General features: G+C 29.5%; 1 long non-coding RNA gene across 1 annotated transcript; it reads right to left on the reverse strand.

The window, feature by feature from the left end:
- Positions 1-2,089: 2,089 nt before the first annotated feature.
- Positions 2,090-15,786, reverse strand: LOC132945781 (uncharacterized). Its single transcript, XR_009664596.1, has 3 exons — positions 15,730-15,786; positions 2,916-3,068; positions 2,090-2,332 (listed from the first exon to the last, which is right to left on the reverse strand). It is a non-coding gene; the product is annotated as an uncharacterized LOC132945781 (long non-coding RNA).
- Between the last annotated feature and the right edge of the window lie 8,492 nt (positions 15,787-24,278).

Raw genomic sequence — 24,278 nt, forward strand, 5'->3', positions numbered from 1 at the left:
TATCTCTCTCTCTCTCTTTTTATCTCTCTGTCTTACACGTGGTACAGACAAAACGCATTTACGCAAAATCATATTTTTATGCTTTTAGGTAATCTCAGAGTGAATCACTCGATCATTACAAAAATTATAGAATAAATATTGTTGAGGCTATAAGCTAAATAAAACCGATAAGCCAAACATTCTAAAATATTGTCCTCTGTAATTTTTGTTAATGAGTGATTTTACTCTCTGGTTAAATCATAAAGAAACGATTTTACGTAAATGCGTTTTATCCATGTCGCGTGGTCTGAGAGAGAAAAGAAAACTGCGCTGATATACTCGGATCCTCTTAATAATTGTTTAACGTGAACAATAAAAAATTCGGGACGGCTAACAATTGTTTAAATTTGGTACTTAACAGTTAACATCGATTTCAAACGATGTTTCTCTGATACCTAAACGAAATCGTACGACATCGATGTGACGACTATGTTGCAGAACATTTCGTAGTTCGTGCAATTGGACGTTATATTTTTGTAGATTTCATAAGGCAGCATAACCAACGGTAATATTATATCCAATCATCATAAAATATTTGATAAAATTTACGTATTTTTTTTTTTAAATTTTGAACCAAAAAAATGCGTAACTACTTGAATCTGTATATCTAACTGAATACCTAACTGTATGTTACTCGCCGTGTATTATAATACGCGAACAACAAAGTGATTTTACAAGCACTCTCGAGTCTCAACACATTTTTATGTTTAAATTATGCATTTATTCAAATTCTAGATTTTGGAACTTTGAAGTGTACTTAAAAATATGGAAACCCGGTTTTAAAATACTTTTTAACGGTATTTAGGGATTTTAATCTGGACGTTAAAAAAACATACTCCGCACCGACATCTGCCGTTAGTCGTTACCGCAAAAAATAACCCACACAATTACCAATGTCCAATATACCTACATAATATAGGTAGGCACATTTATTATAGATTATTATAGAAATATAGACGCACTAATGTAATATTGTACTAACATAATCGTTTACAACTGCATCTGTAGCATGCAAGTATATAATATTATAATGTGATTTGGAAAAATGCATAGTAATTTATTAATTTATAAAATGTACAACATTTTTTATTATTAATAATACGTTTTTTAGTATTATATAGTCGATGGATTTTCTCAAGAATTATTTGAATTTTTACCACAGTGCCTACGAATCGGATGGCGGTGCACCTGGCGTCAATCGTAATTTATTAATCAGGAACTGTTTATGATGCGTTGTTGAAATAATGGTAATACACTAATAATTCCGTACTCCAGTATTATGATATTATTAATATAGTGTTCCCAGTACCTTCTAGATTTACATTTTACCCGTAACAACATTTATTTTTAATTTCTAGTCGTTCATTAGTCGTATAAATATTACGTAACATTAATTGATTAAAATTATGTTTAACCAATTTTCTTTGCCATGTAAATTATAATAATACTTCACTTATGCCTACGTTTCCAGTTCAGTTCACATTATTTAGATATTATGTATTTTTTATTTATTTCTATCTTATGTATGTCCATTAAATTGTATATACCTATAAAAATCTTAAACTACGGTCCACGATTGACAAAATACTTGCAACTGCGGTTTCAAGTAAATCGTTGTACATAAGACACATCTCACTAAATAAACAATATACTATATCGACCTAATTTAGTTAACATTATTAAATTAAATTATAATTTATGATTTTAATTCTTAAAACCAAAATGTATATCTTTATGTATATATTTATACAACGATCAAATATTTAAATTACAATTTTACAAGTGAGTATTAAATAGATCCTACATTCTTGAATTTTCAATTTATGGACTTAAGTACACGATAAACAAATGTTGTGGCTAAACACTGCTTCTCTTGCCATCAGTATAATAATGAACAAAAAACTACTCCTAAATACATCTTACTAAGTATACTTAAACATTAAGAAGTATAATACGATGTACCATAGTGCTTAAACATATACCATGTTAAAGAATTTCGTTCAGAAATAGAAACGGGAAAAATGCTCCAAATAAACAATAAACATTTATAATTATTGTTGATTTATTTTTGATCAAAATATAAAATGTTTACAAGTCCATAGTATGTAACATGTTCATTTTTTTTGAACATAACGTGCATTGTTTGGATTGAGTTGGTTACTATGGTTGTTGATGTTTGCCGTCTGCTGGGATCCTTGGTATGCACTTTGACGACCCGGACCCGTTGGCGTGTGAATAGGATTACACTGATTTCCGCGATTAGTTTGACTGTTGTTTGTTGGACGATCCATCTCTGAAACAGTAAAAAATCATTATTTGTAATAATGCAGGTAGGCATATTAGTTTATTTCATTGTCAATTAAAAAATAATTAATAATACAAGTTCATTACAAAACATTATAAAATCAATGACTTGATAATATTCAAGTAAATTTAATCTAGAAAGCTGAATTAGTAGGTACATACGTCAATGTAAATATCTAAATATACTATTAATGATAATTAACAATAGGACATATTATTTTAAAACTTAAAAATATTGATTAAAATATATAATTTGTTCCTTTCAGTATAAGATAAAATTAAAAATTTATAAATTATTTAAAAATATAATAAATAATAATTTAAAATCTGTAAATCAAGTCATCAAAATCATAATTTGCAATGCCAAGTACCACACATGGTAAAAAGGACGAAAAAAAGAAATTTACATCACTGATGGTAAAAATCTTAATTTATTTTAAAACACGAATACTGTTTTGATTTAATTTGGTCGACTCTATGTGGTCCAAGCATAAAATATTTGAATGATACAAATAATTAAAAAAATCTAGTGACTATCATCAAAAATTATTAATTGTAATGCAATAACTTACTTAAAGAATGTAAGACTGAAGACAAATTCAACGAAACGTTAAAGATGATGAACTGTGCAGTGGCAACGATATATTGACATATGACAATCGAGCAGTCGCTGCTCTCCTATTTATATCAAACCAATTTCCCTCACTTTGAACGCAGTATTTTCACTGTTTTTAATTTGTAAATAATTATCAATTATTTTAAATAATATTTTATAATAGCTGGTATTATTATTATGTTATTAAAACATCAAGTGAATTCTATGGAGTTCTATTAAGCCGATTTTCATGATTATATTTTTAAACAAAAGCGTTAAATTTAAGCCAAAAACTGTGAAAAAAAATTACGATAGTATTTATTGGATTTTTTTCTACCATATTTTAGTAAATAAAGTCTCGTGCGATAAGCATGTTTCTCAAGACGTTAAGATATGTGGAAAAAAATATTTTGTATATAATTATTGAACAATAATAGTATCTTTGTTATTTGTTTCATTGCGTGTATTTATATAAACTGTATATAATATACTCAGTTTTTAGACACATAAATCCGATGTAGAAAATCCAAAACCCAGTACCTATAATTATTAATTATTTCATGAATTTCAATGTACTATATATAATAGATTATACATTCTTTAGTATAATTTATGATATAATTTGTAATTTAGGTATTAATAGCCAATACATGGTGAACGTGTGAAAGCATAAATAACAGGAAGCCTAGATTAAAGGTGAAAACAAGTTGATTATGAAATATTGGAACGAATTCAGCTTAGCTCCCAAGTAAGTTTTGTGAATTTTTTATTTTTCACGCTTAATATTTATAATAGTAGGTACTTTAAAAAAGTCGGTCAAATTTTCTTAGGTGGTTATTATCAAAAAAATTCAAAACTTCAAAATCTTGTTTTTACGTTTAAAATACCAATAAATAGTTTTTTTTCGCAAATGTGAGTTTTTTCATCCTTAACATTTTGGTGGAATCAGATATTACATATCATACTTACATTTTATTTTATTGTTAATAAAGTTATTTAATTTAAAAAAGACCCGTCGACGGGTGGTAATACGCAAAATCGTGGACTTCAAAATTGTATAACTATGAAACTAATTCCGACCGACAAATTCTGATTGCACCATGATTGTTCTAACACATTGAAATATATGTGTAAGAAAAAAATTTTTTAAAAATCGCCTGGGAGCTCAACCTGCACAGTGCACATCAATGCCAGTAATTAATAGTAGTTATAGATTTACCTTACATTTTAAGATGTGACTATTTTTTTTGAGGTGGGAAAAATATGTTACCCCGGGTTGCAAAATATTTAAATACAGCCCTGTACAGACCAGCATCTCTACTAAGCCCATTATCCCCCCCCCCCCCCGTACTGATGATTTTACTATTTATATAAACGTATAACAAAATTTAATCTTATAATTTTGGTATGGACTATACAGTATTGTAAGGCCAACATGATGATTGACAAGACACTGTATAATATATTAATAAAATAATATTTTTATGAATACTTTTTCGTGTTCGATGAGTAACATTCTTATCATATCGTATAGCGACAACCAGGGGTGTATTTATGGAGGGGACAGAGGGCACATATAAAAATTTCAAGTTATAACTCATATTGTCCATCTAAAATTAATGTAATAAAAAACTATAAAATACGGTGAATGGTTTTGTGCCCCCCCCCCCCTCCTTGAATACGCCCCTGTCGACGACTCAGATAGACGGATAGACTTTTTAATATTATATTAACGACTGGAATATAAATGTCCACTACTAATCCAAAAAATTAAAAACAATGCTATAGTTTTTCCAATTAAACTGTAATATATGAATAATATACTTTATGATATAAATAAATTGTAAAACTATTAATATTTCCAGTACGAGTATATTTGAGTGTTATAAACATAATTATTAAAATTAGATTATTTCACAATAATAACGAATATAAAGAAATTAACATACATTTAGACTTATATCATATCACAGTCATACATGGACATTAAACACCAATAATCAATAATATGAATAAATCAATAATCGTCCAATTACAAAGACATAACAGTTTCATAGAAACACACAAGAAAATTTGGATAATGCGCAACAAAAGTGAGGACTCGTGCTCTCATTAGGATTGTTATTGTCACTCTATATCTTGTTATTGTCGTATTGTTGTTTAACGGCAGCGAAATGTCAATACTTAATTTCTTTATAATATTTATCATTACCTATCGTGAAATAATTTAATTGCCTTACAATTTATGAATATTGTGAAGTATATTATTTATATATTACAAGACTAGGTAGAAGTATTTTTATTTTCATTAGGAATTCCTTGCATACAATATGTAATAGTACAGTACAGTAAAATTGTATTGTGACATATTTTTAGAATTTGTTTTAATAATGTTGACAAAAAATATACATACTATAAAAACGTATTATCGACCTTGTTAAAATTAATCATGTAGTGTTAGGCCCAAAACTGTGATTGACAGATCACAGAATACAGATCATTAAACAAAGATTGCATTTATAATTTAAAACGTAAACCTTATACTTGAATTTCATTAATTTTAATTTTAATCTTAGATGTAGAGTATAGACATTGTAAACTAAAATGTAAATCGCCAAAGAAGTAAGAACTAATAATACTTATATAGACAATAAATAACTCAAAAGCAAGTTCAACGATGAAAAAATGTCCATCACGCAATAATAAAAAACACACATCGTTTGTTTCAAGCCCAGAACTTGTTAAGTTTCATATAGAAGTAATGATAAGACAAAAGAAATAAAATTCGTATTGCCTATATAACGGCATTGTTTTATTTTAAATTGTTGATTTGATTTTGAATTCGCGTTGAATGAGTTTCCATACCCCTACAAACAATATATATATATATATATTAGACTCCTCGAAATGACGTTTTGGAAAATCAAGTTGTTCCAGTAAACATTTTCAGCGACTGAGAATTTGATTTGATATAAGTACTTTTTTGATATTTTGGACCTTTTACTTTTACTTTTCTCCCCCAAATTTACTCAAGCGCATTTCGAACCGCAACTTAGTGACTTAACACCATAGAAAACTCAATCGAAGTTAGTTTGGTCGGTGACGTCGTAACATAATCTGTTACGCACTTATGCTTACGAAAAATTACAAAATAAATAAGTATCTGCGCTTGTTCATTTTTAAACAACCTAAAAAAAAAAAAAACCGAAATTGGTTTTGTCAAAAACTTTGTTTGCTTCAAAATATTCCCGTTTTTCCGTATAAATTAATTGTTAGTTTTAACTATTTTAAGTTAAATGTTAAAATCAATGGAATTCTTTTACTATTGACCATATTATAGTGCTAACTAGAGTCTAGGCCACATTTTCCCACCAGTTCTAATGTTAAATATTGAAACATTTTTACTGTTAAAGGTAACGCGAGACACAAAAAAATAAATATATTATAGTAATACAATCAATCGTCGATGTATTTGGATGTTGAATATTTTTAAAAAGTGTATAATAATTAATAAACTATATTATAATTTATAAGCAATTGCAAATTTCAATAACATCAAATGATAAAAATTAATGTGCAACAGGTCCAACCGTTTACGAGCGCCAGTAGTTCTCCGTCGGAAGTCGGGACGACACCATTTTTTTATACACAATCTTTTATCAATCTCTTATTCACATCTGGCTGTACATAATATAATACCTATAAAAATATATATATCTTATTATAGTAATATTGACTCGCGCCCACACAGCCTACATCGGCTAGCACATAACTAACATTTGTAGCTAAAGTTAGGTTTTTCCATAATATAATAGTACGAGTGATGTATTGATTAATGCGTTTGTACGTCTTTATCTTTATATTTTATTATTTCAAATAATTTTAAGACGCATAAATTATAAAAACCGATAACAATTTATATTGAATATCATTATATTGTGATAGTCGTTGGTAGTACAGTACACTCAGCCATAGGTTAATTAGGACGAGCTCTAAATCTGGAAAATTAAACGTTTGTATCTATATCTATTATCTATAGCCCCGTGTTCCCTATTATTATTCAGACTACATTCGTCAAAAATCAGTGAAATTACTATTGATCAATTTTTTCGCTAGCAAAAATTAATTGAATATGTACTTTTTTATTAAATACTATAAAGTTTATAGTGTTTCTAAACTTTTATTTACGATGACACACTATTAATTTAGATCCATAAATATGGTGACACTCTTAAACAATTAACGGATTTTTGAAAAAGTATAACAAATATCAACCTATACGTAAATTGAGAATATATTTTTCACAAATTTTAATTATCTGTGGTTTTAACACCATGATATTGTCATATATTTATATTTTGAACATGTACAATATAAATGAACAATTTTTTGGCTACACGCATTACGCGTTTACACGAAACACTAGTGTGCCCGACACACCGTCTGGCTAGGAACCACTGCTCTATATTATATTGTACTGACTTTTATTTTACACATATATAACGATGAAATGTCATGTATTAATTGTTGGCTGTTAGCAATGCCACCCGCAGAAATTTTTTTTTTTTGGGGGGGGGGGGGGGGGGCAGCAAAAAAATAATACACTACTATAAGTTTTTATAAATCACATCGTAAAATAAAATTTACAATTTTGTGTCACCTTATCAGTTATCAGTTCTCCTGATCGCCCTCCATACTGCTATATAAAATGCAAATAAATGCAATAAAATGCTATACAAATTATTCTAAATGAGCTAGGGGCCGTGTCCCCCCCTCCCACCATGCGGGCGGCTTGGCCGTTAGTGGCGTAGATATAGACTTATTACAGTTGCAATGCAACAAGATCTACCAAAATATGTTTTCCCCATTAAAATGCTTTTGAATGAAGAACCAACGTTATACAATATCTACGGCCACTTTAGTATAATTTTGACTTAATTTGGAGGAGGGATTTTTAGTTTTTTTTTATTTACGAAAATACAAGCAATACCAATAACATCAATACACTTTTATTATTTAAATACATAAATTTAAAAAAAAAAACCATTAAATATTTAATTCATATTTTGTATTATGATCATTGATCATCGCCTTTTAGTTTGCTATTATCGTCTGCTCCAAGGGAAAAAACTAGAGAGCCTTTATATATTATAATCTTTATTATCTAGGCTCTCTAAAAAATACCATACATCAAATAAAAGAAGATTTTCAAAATAGGAACGCAATAAAATATGCGGTTTTTGTATCCAAATAAATATAAAAATTAATAATAATGTTTATTTGTTTTTAATGCAAAAATGTTAAACATGCATTGTATTTGTATATATTCATTTTCTTTGGTTAAGATTATTGTTTGAATTTATTTGGCTTCCATGGTTGTTTAAATTTGGACGATCTGTGGAGCCCTGGTACGCGTGGGCATTCTGGTCCATCTTTTAGATGGTTTGGACTGATATGTCTTAAATTATTCTAACTGTTGTGATCCGTTACTGAAACACTTAAACACCGCTAACTGTTATTATTTATATGATATTTATACTTATTTTTTAATAACAAAAGTGTAGGTAATAAGTTAATCAGAATAATATAGTGTAGGTATTGTAGTTATAATTAAACTATAATAAATATTGTAAATAGGAAAATAGTATAAACAAAAAATGGGTAAACTGTTTTACATAAATTATAGCAGATTAATGTACACTTTTTTAAATAGTAATTGTTATTAACACATTGTTGTTTGGCTCAAAAATATTTGACTGACACTTTTGGTTAGATATTTTATTCTGTTTGGTATTTTTTTTTTTTTTTTTGTTAGATGTGATTAATTCATAAAATATAATTTTTGCAGGACTATGAAAATTAATAACATAATCTGTAGGACCCTCGTCACAGTCACGTGTATTGTACCTATTGCTCCACACACGATGAAATAGGAAACAAAAAAAATTCAATTTTCCAACACACACGGGACAATTTAAATTATTTTTAAGAACACAAAATATACTGTTTTGTTTTAATTTTGTTGTTGTCCTGGCATATTATTTCAATGACATAATGAACTAAAAAAACTAGTAATTGAATATTAAAAATCTAATGCAATTACTTAGGTACTTCCAAAAATAAACTTGAACTGAAAACATGATTCCAATAAGAGACCGAAGACGTCAATAATATTATAACAAAAAGAAAAAAGACGATGAACAGCAGTCGACAGAGAAAACTAGGAGACTCTTACAAATTACAATGAAGCACCTGCTGCTCACCTTTTTATATCAAACTAATTTATCCGCCCTTCGAAGTTCGAACACAGTTTTTGTTTACTGTTTTAACAGTTGTGCGTGTACAAGAAGAGTTTAACAATATTATCATTATATGTTACCTATATTTCGTTATTGTTTTCTTTAATTATTATATGTTATATTATATGTAAAAATAATATACATAAACATACCTAATATTGAACAATTATATCATTACTGCTTTGTATAAGTATATAACTAATGTAGATATTCGTTCATTTATTTCATTCTTAATTGACTCAGATCAGGTCTCCTGTCTCCGGCAATCAATAACACTGCTATTTTTCTTCACTTTGTCTATGTAATATTTTTTATATCAAACCATCGTATTTATTTATATTTATATAATTAATGAATTATAATAGGGACCAAATTATAAAAATATAAATTGATGAATAAATAGATTATTAAGACAAAAAATAAGGACGATGGGACAATCACGGAGACTGAATAGTAAATACTGATAACCTGCTTTAGGCCCGTTTCACACAAGCCACATTGAGTGCCACCGCTCACCACAGGCCACGAGACCTGTAGTACGAGACTAACTTCATCTGAATATGATATTTAATAAGACTAATAACTTCAATAATGAGTATTATTATATTAATAAGTCAATGGGTGATGGTTATTCAAAAAATGAATTTCTCGAAAAAATATTTCACTTTGCCATGCCACGCCACTGATTATGTGTGATGCATATTATTATTCTGTGGTTGTTTTGGAAAAAAAACCCGGCTAGTTCCCTTTATTTGTCACATGTCGGGCCAATTATACTGGTAGTTATATATTAGTATGTTCTTATGATTAATTTAATTATTTAAATACATATTATAAATATTTAATAATATATTATATATAGGACATTATATAGGTATATTATGTTATACGTGACCGTAATTTATTTTTACAGCATTTTATAGAGATCTATCTAGACATTTTTATTCGCCACTAGAATAAGATTATATGCTACTAATCTAACTAACTATAGTATAAGACTTTACCTACCACATAGGGTTGTTAAACATTAAAAATACTAGTCATACAATAAATTTAAATAAATTGTATTATTATACAATGTATACACATAGATAATATTATTATTACGTGTATCATAATAATATAATAAACTTGCATTAACTTTATTTGAACTGTGTTAAATTGTATTTATTAGCTATAACTTATTGTTAATAATACCTATAGAAAGAAATAACTACGAAAAAACTAAATATTTAAATGTCTACTCTAAGTAGTTAATAGGTATCCCGAATTTGGTACATTTAGTGAAACGACAAGTCGATAACAATTACAAGTTATTACAATATTATATCAAACTTGAGTAAATTAAGTTCCTGATTACATTATTTTTATTGACATGATTACACATATTGTTGTATAATATCTAATATATTATACATTTTTACTTGTAAGTATCGAGAAATTAATTATATATTTTAGTGTTCTTATAACCTAATATATAAAATTCTCGTGTCACAATGTTAGTTACCATACTCCTCTGAAACGGCTTGACCGATTTTTATGAAATTTTAATGCATATTCAGTAGGTCTGAGAATCAGCTATACTATCTATTTTTCATACCCCTAAGTGATAAGGGTTGTCCAGAAAAAAATAAAAATAAAAATAATAATAGTGTATTATATATTGGTTGCTATTAGTTAATCGGGCACGTTTGCAAGTTTGTATTATTATTTTTTGTCAATATATATAATATATATATGAATGTTTGTGTGTAGATTAGGCCTCTGGGAAGAAGATAGGCTAATTTAAAAAGGTATAAATTTGGTTTTTTTTTATTCATCGGATTTTAGTACGGTTAGGTTAGGTTAGGATTTTGTATTAATTGATTATATTAATCCACCTACGGTGGAATTAAGTATAAACTATAAACTTGGTATAACTTTGATACTTTAAAGATAAATCACACACTTATGTACAAACAGCACGGGGTCCGCGATATACCGCAGGTAGATTGCCTACCTGATAATATACTGCTGCGAATCAGAATTTTTATTCCAGGCAACAGAAAAGTTAAGATAAATCTAGAGCATCTTACACCGAATATTAAATAACGCATTGAACAAAGTTTGAGTCATACACAGTTTGTACATTTAACGGGTAACGAAGTGCACGGGATCAGCTAGTATGTTGTATAATAATAATATTTTATATTGTATAAACACTGTGTTGATTTTTTTAAGGAAAAAAACCCACACCATGCTTAACAGACCTTTCTGGCTTATAAGTTATAATATAGTTATAATATAAGTTATAATACAGTAGCTTTCTAGAAATAACAACATTAAAAACAGTATAACACTATAGGAACTGTAAGTATTTTTATATGTATAATCAATAATGAAACGTACATAAAAAAATAATTGGAATTTCAGAATAATGGAACTCCACAGACGACAATAATTTGTAATCACTTTTATTTATTCACTTATTTTTATACGGAGTTCACTATAATATAATATTATTATGTATTATGTTTGGGAAACTATTAGTAAACAAAGCTACAGTTATTCCCGACAGCCTATTACTATGAGAAGCGATAATCTGGTAACGCTTGCAAAAAATACTACAAATAAAATTAATTTCATCTATACGACTTGTACATAAATATTTTGATAATGATAATATTTTATAATATTATGTACGGTAGTCGTCGATAAGATTATTTTAAGTTTTTACAAGGTTTTCGACGGAGGGATATCAGATTACACGAACAATTAATTTACTTATATCGTGTTTAAATTAGGCATAATATTAAAAATGTAAACGTGAAAATAAAAAATGTGTAAATGCAGGCTGATATTTTCAAGAATGCATACAGAATAATATTATATTAGTATCATATAAGATAATTCATAGATAATATGATTGTTATTACATTTTTGCATTTTTGAGAAACTTGTCAGCCAACTTCCTCGTGGTGTTTCTTAGGTTAGGCTAATAGATTGAATATTTGACTAAATATTGAAAATAATATATTATAATGACCTGGGATAGTCGAATTGTACTTATTGCCTAAAAATAAATGGTCGAATTGCACTTGGGTTCAAAAATGGTAATGGGCGAACTGCACTCGTTCAAAAAAAGAAATTCAAATTTAAGGTCAGTATGGACGTTCACGTAAATTATTAAAATAATATTTGTCGATTGAAAAAAAAAATAAAAAAATAATATATTATATTATTACTACAAAAATTATCAAAATTAGTTTAAAAAAAGTTATAATAATGACAATAATATTTGATGATTTAATATACATATATATTATATAATATTATATTAACATAATGAACAATGGTAGATATGTATAAAACAATCATTTTTAACTACGCCAATGATTTTTCCAATGATTAAAATCATTATCAATCCTAAGCCTGTAAGTGGGAAGGGAAATGAGTGTTTTATAAACGTTTAACCCCTTCAAATGCATGATATATTTGTTGGAATACCTTTTTTGAGCCCAAGTGCAGTTCAACAAGTGCAATTCGACCATACCCTAATGACCAGGGAATCAACTCGTACGCAGCCGTGATAATATAATATAATATATAGGTAGTTAAGTAACCGAATTTACAATTTAAAAAAAAGCTAACTATTTGTCTGTGCAGTAGGTATCGTTTTAATTAATTTTTTTCTATATCACTTTTACGATAAAAGTTATACAAGTTTGAAAATTTGTTATTTTCGTGTTTTTCTAACTTACAATAACATTTTTTGTTAAAGTTTTAATGAAAAATATGCATGGACAGTTTTCATGTTTTTTGGTTAGGAACCTTATTCTTAGTACTTTGCGACGCAAGCCCGTTTTTTTTTTTTATGATCTTGTAATTACACAAAAAGTAGGTACCAAATTATTGATTCACTTGTAACTTTTAAGGCTATTACTTAAAAATTTATAATATATATTTTAGATTAAAAATTTTTATTTTTCTTAAAATGTCATTCAAATTATCAAAGTTGAACCTTCATCGAACTACTGAAAAAGAGGATGCGTGGCTCTTAATGTATTTTCACACAATGATACGGAAAATGAAAAAGTTTGTAATTTTTTTGAAAAAAACATTTAGAAACACTAGTATTAATTTCACGAACGCCTGGTATTGTAATACTTGTAGGTTTTTAGTATTAATATATTTTAATTTCGTTTGAATTGTATCATTGGCACGTGTACAAATAATATGGTGTATATTTGTAATTTACTCGGATAAAGAGTAGGTAATTTTCAATTGTAATTATGGCAAAATTGGATCATTGTAGACGGGAGCAGTGGAGTGTTGTTGGATAGTGAACCGAGTCGAATGATTGGAATGATTTGATTTAGGTGATTCAAGCGAGGAGAAAATGCCTCAATTACGCCAACAAAACGTAATTGCGTTCAATCTGAATGATAATGATTATAATAATATTAATAACATCGTTAATGCGGATATAAAGAGAAAAAAACTATAACAATATTATTATCATTATAAATATTATAGTATATATTTTGTAGGATCGATGATACACGGTAAATATTATAATTTACAATTAATAAAAACAGGTGTACTTATATAGTACTTACAACAATTGCATTTTAATTTTGTATTTTTAATGCAACTTCTCGATGACGATCGATAATGAATTTAGCTTTGATCCCGTAAAGTGTAAACATAGGACAATATTATAATATAATCATGTATAAGTCTTAAGAATGAAAATGTACAATAAAGAGGGTTATACATATTATAATATAGTGTTTGAAGAAATTGTACACCTAATAATTTAATAAAATTACAATTCAGTTAAGTCATTTCGTTACGTATTCTTACTTGGACCGCAGGGTTGCGGGGACTGAATAAATAGTAAAAAAAATATAGTTAAACGAAATCCGTGCGTGTATGTTAAGACAATAATAATATAAAGTCTACAACAACTACCATAATATTATACAACATAATATTAATATTTATGCGTACCGCGGTAATGATAATAATAATAATAATAATAGTTTAACGTTAACGACGCATAATTTCGAAACGGTTAGTTTTAACCACGTGCAGCAGTTGTAGACGTTGTAGTTGAACACAAACTAATTAAACTGATTAAAATATCGTAGAAAATATGCGTCGTAGTTTTCGGTGGTATGAATATAAAAATGATGCGATGACATTATTTAATAACAATAATATTGCGGAAAACAAGTAGCGACGCATACAACATCTTATTGTTATGAATCTAAGTGTTTCGTCGCACTCGTAAAATGAGTTATTCTACCCCAAAGCCGTCATGAGATTTAAACGGATTTTTCGCGTGACGTAAACACACCACCGATATACGCGTCGGTAATCCAATACATGATATTTTTATTATTTCAAGTTATAACGAAATAAAATTCAACGCGCAGGCAAGAGCGACCGAATCGCGACGTATCGCTGAAAAAGGGGATTTACCGTGACGAATATTTCGCGTATCTGTCGAGGGATGACGAAATAATGACAATACGGTATACCGAGATATAACGGTGAATTTTTTTTCACGGTGTGGGTGGCATGGCGTCTGCAGGGTCTTGGCCATGTATATAATAATATTATTATATTGTAGTATGACGTCGTCCCATCTTAGAGGGGGGGGGTGGTTAGACAGTGGACACGCTTTCGGGATCTGTGTCCAGCTTTTTAAACGCCCCTCCCCCCGTCTTTGTCCGGGTTCGCGACAATTCAAAATATTGATTTATAATAATTTGTACGATAAAAATAAGTATTTCATTATCTTTACGGTCCATTTTCGTAGTTATAAAATGTACAACTCGCGATGGTACCTGCAACTGTCAATATTCAATCATCAATCATCAATTGAAATAACTTAAGTATTATTATACGTACAAATTGTTATGTAGGTACTATAATATGTTTTGTGAAAAATAGTGTCGGCTCTAAAGTTATTGTACCATTAAATATTAATATAATAATATCGTATAAAAATAAAATAACTTAAGCGTTTTATAATAAATTGGATCCTGCAATAGTGTCCTTTTTTGGACGGAACGATCACTATAAATGTACAGCAGCTAGACTACTGAGTTGTAGTTTTTATTTGGATAATTTGACAGTTTAGTTGTTAATCGGTGATATTAGATATTATTATCTTATAACTGTAGATTTATGGTTATTTATCATCGACATGGTTGGTATCTACGTGAAAATCATATAAAAACAGGAACGAGTAAAGAATATTTTTTTGGTAGGAGGATAGAACCGTTTTATATAATGCAGAACAATGTAGGTACATAATATATATACGTAGTTGTTAGTTTATTATTATTTATAACTAATCTACCTAAAACTCCTTCTGCCGATCTCTATTAATACTTAAATAATAATTTGATAGTAAACTAACATACATTTACGATTTACATAGGAATAAAAAACTATTTTACGACGGATTTAGTGGATTTACGTTTAAGACTTGCTACTTACAGGTAGGCTGAATTACATTTTTATCCACGTAGGGTTCTCGGTTCAAAATGTAAAAGAATAACGGGCAGACCTCTGTTTTTGCCCCGTTCTGGCTGTATCGCCAGCAAAATGACCGTAATTTCTCAATAAAATGCGTCCCGTGGGACCACCGGTAAAAAGAAGTTTTCGCCAGTCGTATTTTTTTTCAGAAAGCAACGAAAGTCACGACTATGTTGGGTAAGTTTTTATTTTTAACTGAGCCGTCGGAAAATCTACGACATTTGTACATTTAAACCTTCCCTCCTAGATCCAGCACCTTCCCCACCCTTACCAACCACCGTAGCCCAAAGCCCAAAGTTTTCACCCCGTAAATATCTATCAACAGAAAATCTACAACCGCGATGAATACGTATTTTTCACTTTGGGTCCTAAGCGCGTTTCGGAAGTTCTACGTCTGCTTTTACATTGCGTACGAATTTATCATAATAGTATAAAACGGACGGAACCTTGATCATTGTAATAGGTAATATCAATCATTTTCCGCATGATTGTCCCAGTGACGAAGGTCGATGAATCATTAAGTATAACTGAAATAAACATAGAACTGTGAGGATTAATTATATTATATAATATTAATTTAATTTAAACTATAAAATTCTATATTTATTTATTTTGAGTAAATAGGTTTTATATAACCCAATTATTTGTTCCATAAGTTGATCAGGCAGTGTTAATAGTAGTATAGGGTTGTACTTAGAAGAATACAAAATAAAAATAACATAAAATAAGAAATAACCTCAAATTACAATTTTTAAAGAAAAATAATTAACAGTAAAATGAGTAAGCTTATTAGTCAAAAGAAAAGAGTAATATCTATTGAAAACAAATCTCCACCTAAGTATAATAGAATCTAAATGTTGCTTGAAAGTGGATAAAGATTGATAAGCCAAAAGATGTATGCTACATTTATTTGTTCAATACTTACATTGCTACATAATATGGTATTTATATAAAAAAAAACTTTTGAATTAAAAAAAAAAAATGTATAATGAAACAAAAAAATCTAAAATATCTCAATAACGCATTCTTAGATATAACATTCTCTAATGTTGAAATATTAAAATGTTAATCTTAAATTATTTTACTTGTATGGTATTGGTAAATTAATGTTAGTGTGTGAGCCTCTTCTGTTTTAAAAAAAAATAAAATTTTCTTAAAATATAACTTATTATGTATTTAATTAAATTCTGGCAGTTAAATTGTATTATATGACTATACTATTAAACTATTTAATAATTAATATTTAATTAATACTATTTTATTATCTACACATTTATTGAGCAACCCACCTATATTATTTAACAAGGGCTGGATTAGAATAGACAATAGTACAATATAACTAACTTACATGTATACTATGTAGTACCCACTTAATTCATTACAGTTTTCAGGTGACTTGATTGGTTGAGGAAATTAAAAATTATAATGCTGCAGATACCATATAATACAATATTAATAAACAAATAGATCTTCATATATTTCAGTAAAGTCTGGTAGTTAAATTGTATAATGATATGCCTATACTGTTTGATATTGCTTATGTAGTTACGTTTAGTGAATATAGTTTTTAAATAAGTAATTGATAAACAACAATAATTAATTTAGCGGCGTCACGTCGTTATAACTATATACAGGCCTGAATATATTCGTCGGAGGGATAGATTTTTATGCGCATTACGGTTTAAGGGTCATAGATTTTTTTCATTCGATAGGTAGGTAGGTAGGTTTAGGCGTATGTGCGGATGACTAGCGGTCGTGGTTTCGATGCTTTCGTCGTTAATTTGCGGCGGCCGTGATAATCCGTATTTTTTTTTTCGTCATTTATCTTTTGCTATCACTTCCGCCTATATTATTCGTAATTAACGAAAATTTTACGATTTTTTTCGAAATTCAAGTCTTACCGCCTTTTCGGACTCTTTACAGTTCCGTTGAAACCTTATTCGCGTTCCCTCCTAGATGTATAGGCCGCTCGCGGCCGCACTTCGTTCGCGAAGATTGACATCGTGGAGAGCTCCGCCGTCGTGTCGCTATTACTATCTTATACAGGCTTGAATATATGCGCCCGAAATGTTTTGAATTTATTACTTAATTTTGTGTTTTCTGTGACAGTAATGAACGCTGTCCGCTATCCGACGAAGTCGGATTGCCTACCGGGAACACTGAGGTGACTGACCTGCTGACACCCTAAAAAGACGGTGACTATATGATTAGCATGGACGCCCGAAATATTTTGAATTTTTTTACGTAATTTATTACTTAATTTTTCGTTTTCGGTGACAGTAATGAACGCAGTCCGCGATTCGACGCAGTCGGATTGCATACCTGACGACGTGAACCGGCCGTCGAGAACGTCATTCGAGGTGACTGACCTGCTAGACACCCTTAAAATACGGTGGCTATATGATTTGCATAGAAGCCCGAAATGTTTTGAATTTTTTTTCACGTAATTTATTACTTAAATTTGCGTTTTCAGCGAATATTTCAGTAAACAAACAACTATTACATTATTTGTTCTTAAGAAATTGTTCGAAAATGTACAAAGAGCATACCATAATAGTGGTTAGGTAATATTATACTATATACTAAATATTATACTATAGCCTAAAACTTATTTAAAACTGAAAAAATAAAATCGTTTGATATTTTTTAGATGGATCATTCGGAAAATGTGATAAATCGTGATCATTCAAAGAAGACAATTATTATGATAGTAATGTTAATTGTATTATGTTCATGTGTGTTGTCAACAGCAAGTGCAGTATCATTAAAAAAACAACAAGTAAGTTGATTGTTATATCTTGCACACGACTAAGGGCCGTTTTTACAATTAACACGGTAGCTCTCCACAACCGTTGGCGTATTTCCCGATCCTATAGTACGTTTCAACGTGGCTTTCTGCATGATGTATACATGTTTTTACCGATCCTAATCTGATTCAGCGCGATAGGCTTCGTAATTTTTATATAAACACTTAAAACAAATATAATATTAAATGTTACATACATTGTTTTATTATCAAGATTTATAGTTATGAATCCAAAAAAATTAACAGTAAATACATATTTCTGTTTTTATTAATATGTTCGTCACATTATATTATAAACATATTACATAGTCATAACTCATAATATAAGTAGGTATCAGTAATAATAATATTTTGTCATATTTGTTTTTTATTTGTACAATCTGTATAAAAATATAATTACAATAAGCACAATGGAGGGGTAATACAATTATAGGGCATTGGTCATGGTTGGATCGAAGAAGAAGCTATTCATTAATAGCACTTCATAATAATAATAATATAAGTTAAATATTTTTAATCAGGCTAAATACGTGTTACATACAACGTTGTGGATTGTAAAATGTGCTGTTAAGTTACCTCATAATGTTTCTTTCGACTCAAGCTGATGGTATCAATATTAATAGTTATGTCTATGTAGGCATAGTAGGTAGTATAGGTATACTATAGTAGGTATACATAGTAGGTAGTTTATAACGATTATGATAGAAACTATTAGTGTGCACAGGGTAACTTTCAAAATCGTCTGTAAAATGTACCATAATAAGATAAAATTTGAAGTTCATAATTTTACAACTATTATTATAGGATATTCACTCGATTTCTCATGTAGCGATTTTCTTATTTTGTTGCAATTCAAAAACGAATAACTGTAGATACATTTCACTGAATGTGTCAATTGTCATCACGGTTTGGGGCAGTAAAACTGCTTCGATTTTCTTCAACAGTATCTTGTTCGAAGGGAAAGCGAATCTAGTTGGTGTATTCGGGAGATCGAATTTCTCAATAATTTTCAAAAGCGCTGAGAAAAACGGAAATTTTTACGCAAAATTGGTGTTCGATAAAATCGATTTTGGTTTTTGGTTAGGTTAGGTTAGGTTAGGTTAGGATTTTGGTTTTTGGTGTAACTCTAAAATAAATAAACGTATATACATGAAATTTTCACTGGTTGTTTATATTTGCATTTCCTATACACGATCAAATTTTCAAAATATTTTGATTTGTTTTGAACTGTTTAGGAACATTTTCAGTTAGTTTTACATCGATTTATCATATTTAATATCGGTGCAACACCGATTGCGCACTTTTTACCTATTTATATTTGAGAAAACATAAAACGATTGTATATTTTTGACTATATGTATTACGTTATTACTTATTAGTTATTATTAATGTTGCAAAATTGTATGAACTTAATTTATACTATAATTTGCTTTTTTGTTTCATGTATATATTATAATATACTAAGTTTTTGTAGTGTAAGTAAATCATCAAAGATATTATAGGATTGTTAATTTCTTTAATTCCAACAATACAAAATATTTATTTTGCGCAATCGTATTGGGTTTTCTCAAATATAAGTGACTAATTATGTAACCAGTGACCAGTTATTTAGATAAAATGTTCAGCTAACCAGATACTATAGATTTCCAGTTTCAAAACCAAAAGGTTAGCTTAGTAGACTTAGCCAGTAATCTCCCAAGGTGGGCCAAAAACTATGTTCTCGAAACAAGACGACGACTGCTCGGATAACAACGGGTACACCACTTGTAATTCTGAAGAATTTCGGACAAATTATAGTAGTAAAAAATCAAGGAGTATCCACCCTGTATGTGGATACATGGGGACTTGGATATGTCTTGTAAATGTAATACATTCATCGCTGCGCTCAGTATTCGTTGATAAAAATTATTGCAGTCATTAAAAACTTTTATTTCGCATAAATTGTTTTTATTGATTTTATTGTCATTTTCAGTATTTTGTATAATTAAGATTGGTAGATATCATTTGCACACGATTGTGCATATTTTTATAAATAAAAGAATATGATATATTATTTTTGAATTAATCATTTTTTTTTCTTATATTATATTGGTGGACGCCACTTGCACCATGGCCCCCCTAGAAATAATGAGGCAACCAGGCACGTCTCTTTAGGAAAAATTGATTGAATCTTCAATTGTATAACTCCTAATTCAAGAGGTTATGACTAACACAATCATATACATATATAAGAATAGTACATTTCATAATATTTTTTTATGAACAAATATGATTTAGATATTGTTACTTGAAATATTTGTTTTGTATTTCTTACCTATATTATAATGACCAGATATTGGTGATGCCGCTTGCACCATACGGCCTTGATCTTGTGAGGCGACCGATAACGTCACTTTTAGATAGTTGATTAACTACTCAATCACTAAATTCATTAAAGATTTATATTTTGTAGACGGTATAATTCGAAGGAAAAATAGTAAATTGAATAGAGATTGTGTGATGTAACAAAATATTTTGCAACAACAAAACATGTGGTTTACACAGGGAGTAGCAGTGTAGCACTATGGCAGGTCGTAGATGTTGTGGATTATAGACTTATTAGGGCTGTACGTCAGTATACGAGTTACGACCGTAGACTTAGTGTAAAGTCTAATATTAGTATTTTTGAAAAGTAGATAGATATAATGTATAATGTATTTAATATCTAATCATACTTCCATTTTTTTCAGGTTAAAACATAGATACTTTTCCCCCCTTCCTACACCACCGATTATAAATGTAAAAGTGGAATGCAATAAAAATACGCAGGTAAATGGCAATTATTGTCACAAATACAAAATAAATATTTTAGATTCTAAGCGTAGCGATGAATGTATAGGGCTTACAATTATTAGTGTTTTTTTTTCTGTCATCGACATTTGTGGTAGTAAAAATGCTCAGATTTTTGATATAAGCATCTTTTCTGATGGAAAAATGAATCTAGTAGGTGCATTCGGGAGATCAAAATAGAAAATTCCAGTTAGTTTTTGAAAGCGGCAGGAAAACCAAGAAATAAAGGAAAAATAAATGTGAATTTTTAATCAAAACCTATTTTTTAAAATATCTATTTTATTTTTTGGTTTAACTCAAAACAAACTCTAATAACCGTAGGCACTTAAAATGTTCACCAAATATTTATTATGAAAACGTTTACGAAATATTGTTTTCTGAAAATGGTGGCACATATAAAGGGGAAGCTCAAAATCCAGCCCGGCGCTTGTTGTGTGATGACGTACCTGTGTATAATATTATGTAATATCGTTATGTACGTTACGTTCGAAGTGCTCAGTCCAACAGCGACGGTTTTCGGCACCCAGCAACTCGACTAGGCCAACGAGTCACCCGACCGACGCACGCGTCAACCGATCTCCTGAGGACCATCGCGTCATCGTACGAGTTTCGGGATGGTTCCAGCGCCCTGCGTCATTTTTACTTAAAACACTATATTATAAAAACCAAACTTAAAAAAAGTTAAAGACTTATCGGATTCAATTATTGAAATTGTCGAAATAATATTGCAGTATAAACAAACTAATTATATTTAACATTTACAGAGTGTACAGGTACAATCGTCGTCAGCAATAAACAATATTAAAATCACCAGCTGCCTATAATAATATTTGTAGCCAGCACAGTGTTAATATATTACACAATATAATAATATATTTATGTATGTACAAGCAAACACGGTATAATATCAATTTTATATACGGCATGGAGTTTATACATAATAATATAATTATAACAACTAATAACGTCATTGAAGTGGGTAGGGTATACATATACACAATAGTATGTGTAACAATAGCGGGAAGTGAACTATTTCGCCCAAGACTGAAATTACCTTCCCACACGAGCCACACATACTATCTTTGTCACGCCTCTACGTTCATCAATCACGACCAAGGTAATTGCGGTTATGCAGTAATGCACTATGCACTATGCACTATGCAGGGATCTATGCAACAACCAGACTATAATTCTACGAAAACAATATCATGTTCTTTCAATTGTTTACGCGTCATGAACATAAGATGTAGGTAACTTAAAGTTTATGTCTTGTATGGGCCGTGGTATAGATTTCAGTATTGCCCCAACAACTATTCGGGAGGCGGTTATATTATTTTCATCCCCGATGATTTTTTTATCAGCGTACAGTCTTTTTTTTTGTTTATTTTCGAAATGATTTATTTTACACCACATAATGCGATTTATTTACAACACCATGTAAGCAGCTATGTAATATCTATATTTATATATTTACATTATTTCTCTATGTATCGAATAATTATAATTTATGAATGGTATAGGTATACATCATTATTACAACAATAGGCAGTGGCGTATCCAGGGGGGAAGGGTGTTGTAACCCCCAAAAATTGTTAAATGATAACAACGTTATTATTAATAAATTATTTTCAGATAAAATTCGTAAAAAAAATTCTGGATACACCACTGATAATAGGTACAAATCTACCGATTCATACGCCGACCTCAAACCGTTCGATATATTATAATATTATCAATTATGTATATAGATTAATATGCGTCTAAAACATTATATGCAGACATACGCTATAAAAAAAAATATTTATAGTAATAAATAATAATACTATTATTTTACTAATTTTCCCTCTATATAGCATCTGCATCGTTCGGAATAATATGTCTATCGTCATTTCGCTGAACTTGACCTACAATTGACATTTGCATTGTCATAATAAATTGTTGATGTTTGCATTAGATCATATCTGTACAATATTATTATTTATTATGCATCATGTCCATGCGTTTATAGTATATGTATAATATTATTCGATGTTTTTTTCCACCTGTTCCGATGTGTTTCCTATGTGAGTATATGATTTCTTGCAGCGAGAGAGTCACCATCGTGATTCGTGGATTTTTCCACCGGAGTGCCGTAGTCTGCAGTGCTGTTATCCTGTAAACATAATTATTGGTAGGTACCTACAACATTATCATATAATAGATAGAAGTATAGAACTGTAAAAGTTTCTTTTTATTGCATATGTGCGTGTCAAACGAGCATAAGGAAAACGAATCATGCGTTAACGCTTTTGTACGTTGTATGGTATCATTTGCGGTGTAGCGAACACGAAAATACGCGAAAATAAATTGAATGTTGGCTGTTGAGGGAAATTTAACGGTTAGGAAAGAGGACGCCGACACGTACAACTGCAGCCAATATTCACATACCTAAAATGCATAGGCGTGCGCACGGAGTATTGTCTCCAAGAACTCCAAGAAAAAGCTCATTATATTTTATCCCCTTGACCCCCTTGAAGCCCGAAGAGATCTTTTTCTCAGAGACTTTGATATTAGCTTATATTTTAAAATGTCTTCGGAATAATTTTAGGTCTCGTCGAGGTATTCAAACTTTTTCATTCCACGACTCCTTAGTATCGCTTAGTCTCTTCACAACGTTTTGGTGGCTCTCAAATTACCAATTGGACATGGAAAGAAAATTTTTTTAATGTTTAATTATTTATTAAGACAAAAAATCTAATAATATTATTATGAATAGACAACTGAAATTTATAATTTTACGTTTAGAATAAAATAATATATATGGATCACCATCATCATTATTTCCTCTTTTATTGTGCCACAGCTCCGCTGCAAATATTCGCGATGCATAGTTTGA

This window comes from Metopolophium dirhodum, chromosome 5 (genome assembly GCF_019925205.1).
Source record: "Metopolophium dirhodum isolate CAU chromosome 5, ASM1992520v1, whole genome shotgun sequence".
Classification (NCBI taxonomy): domain Eukaryota; kingdom Metazoa; phylum Arthropoda; class Insecta; order Hemiptera; family Aphididae; genus Metopolophium; species Metopolophium dirhodum.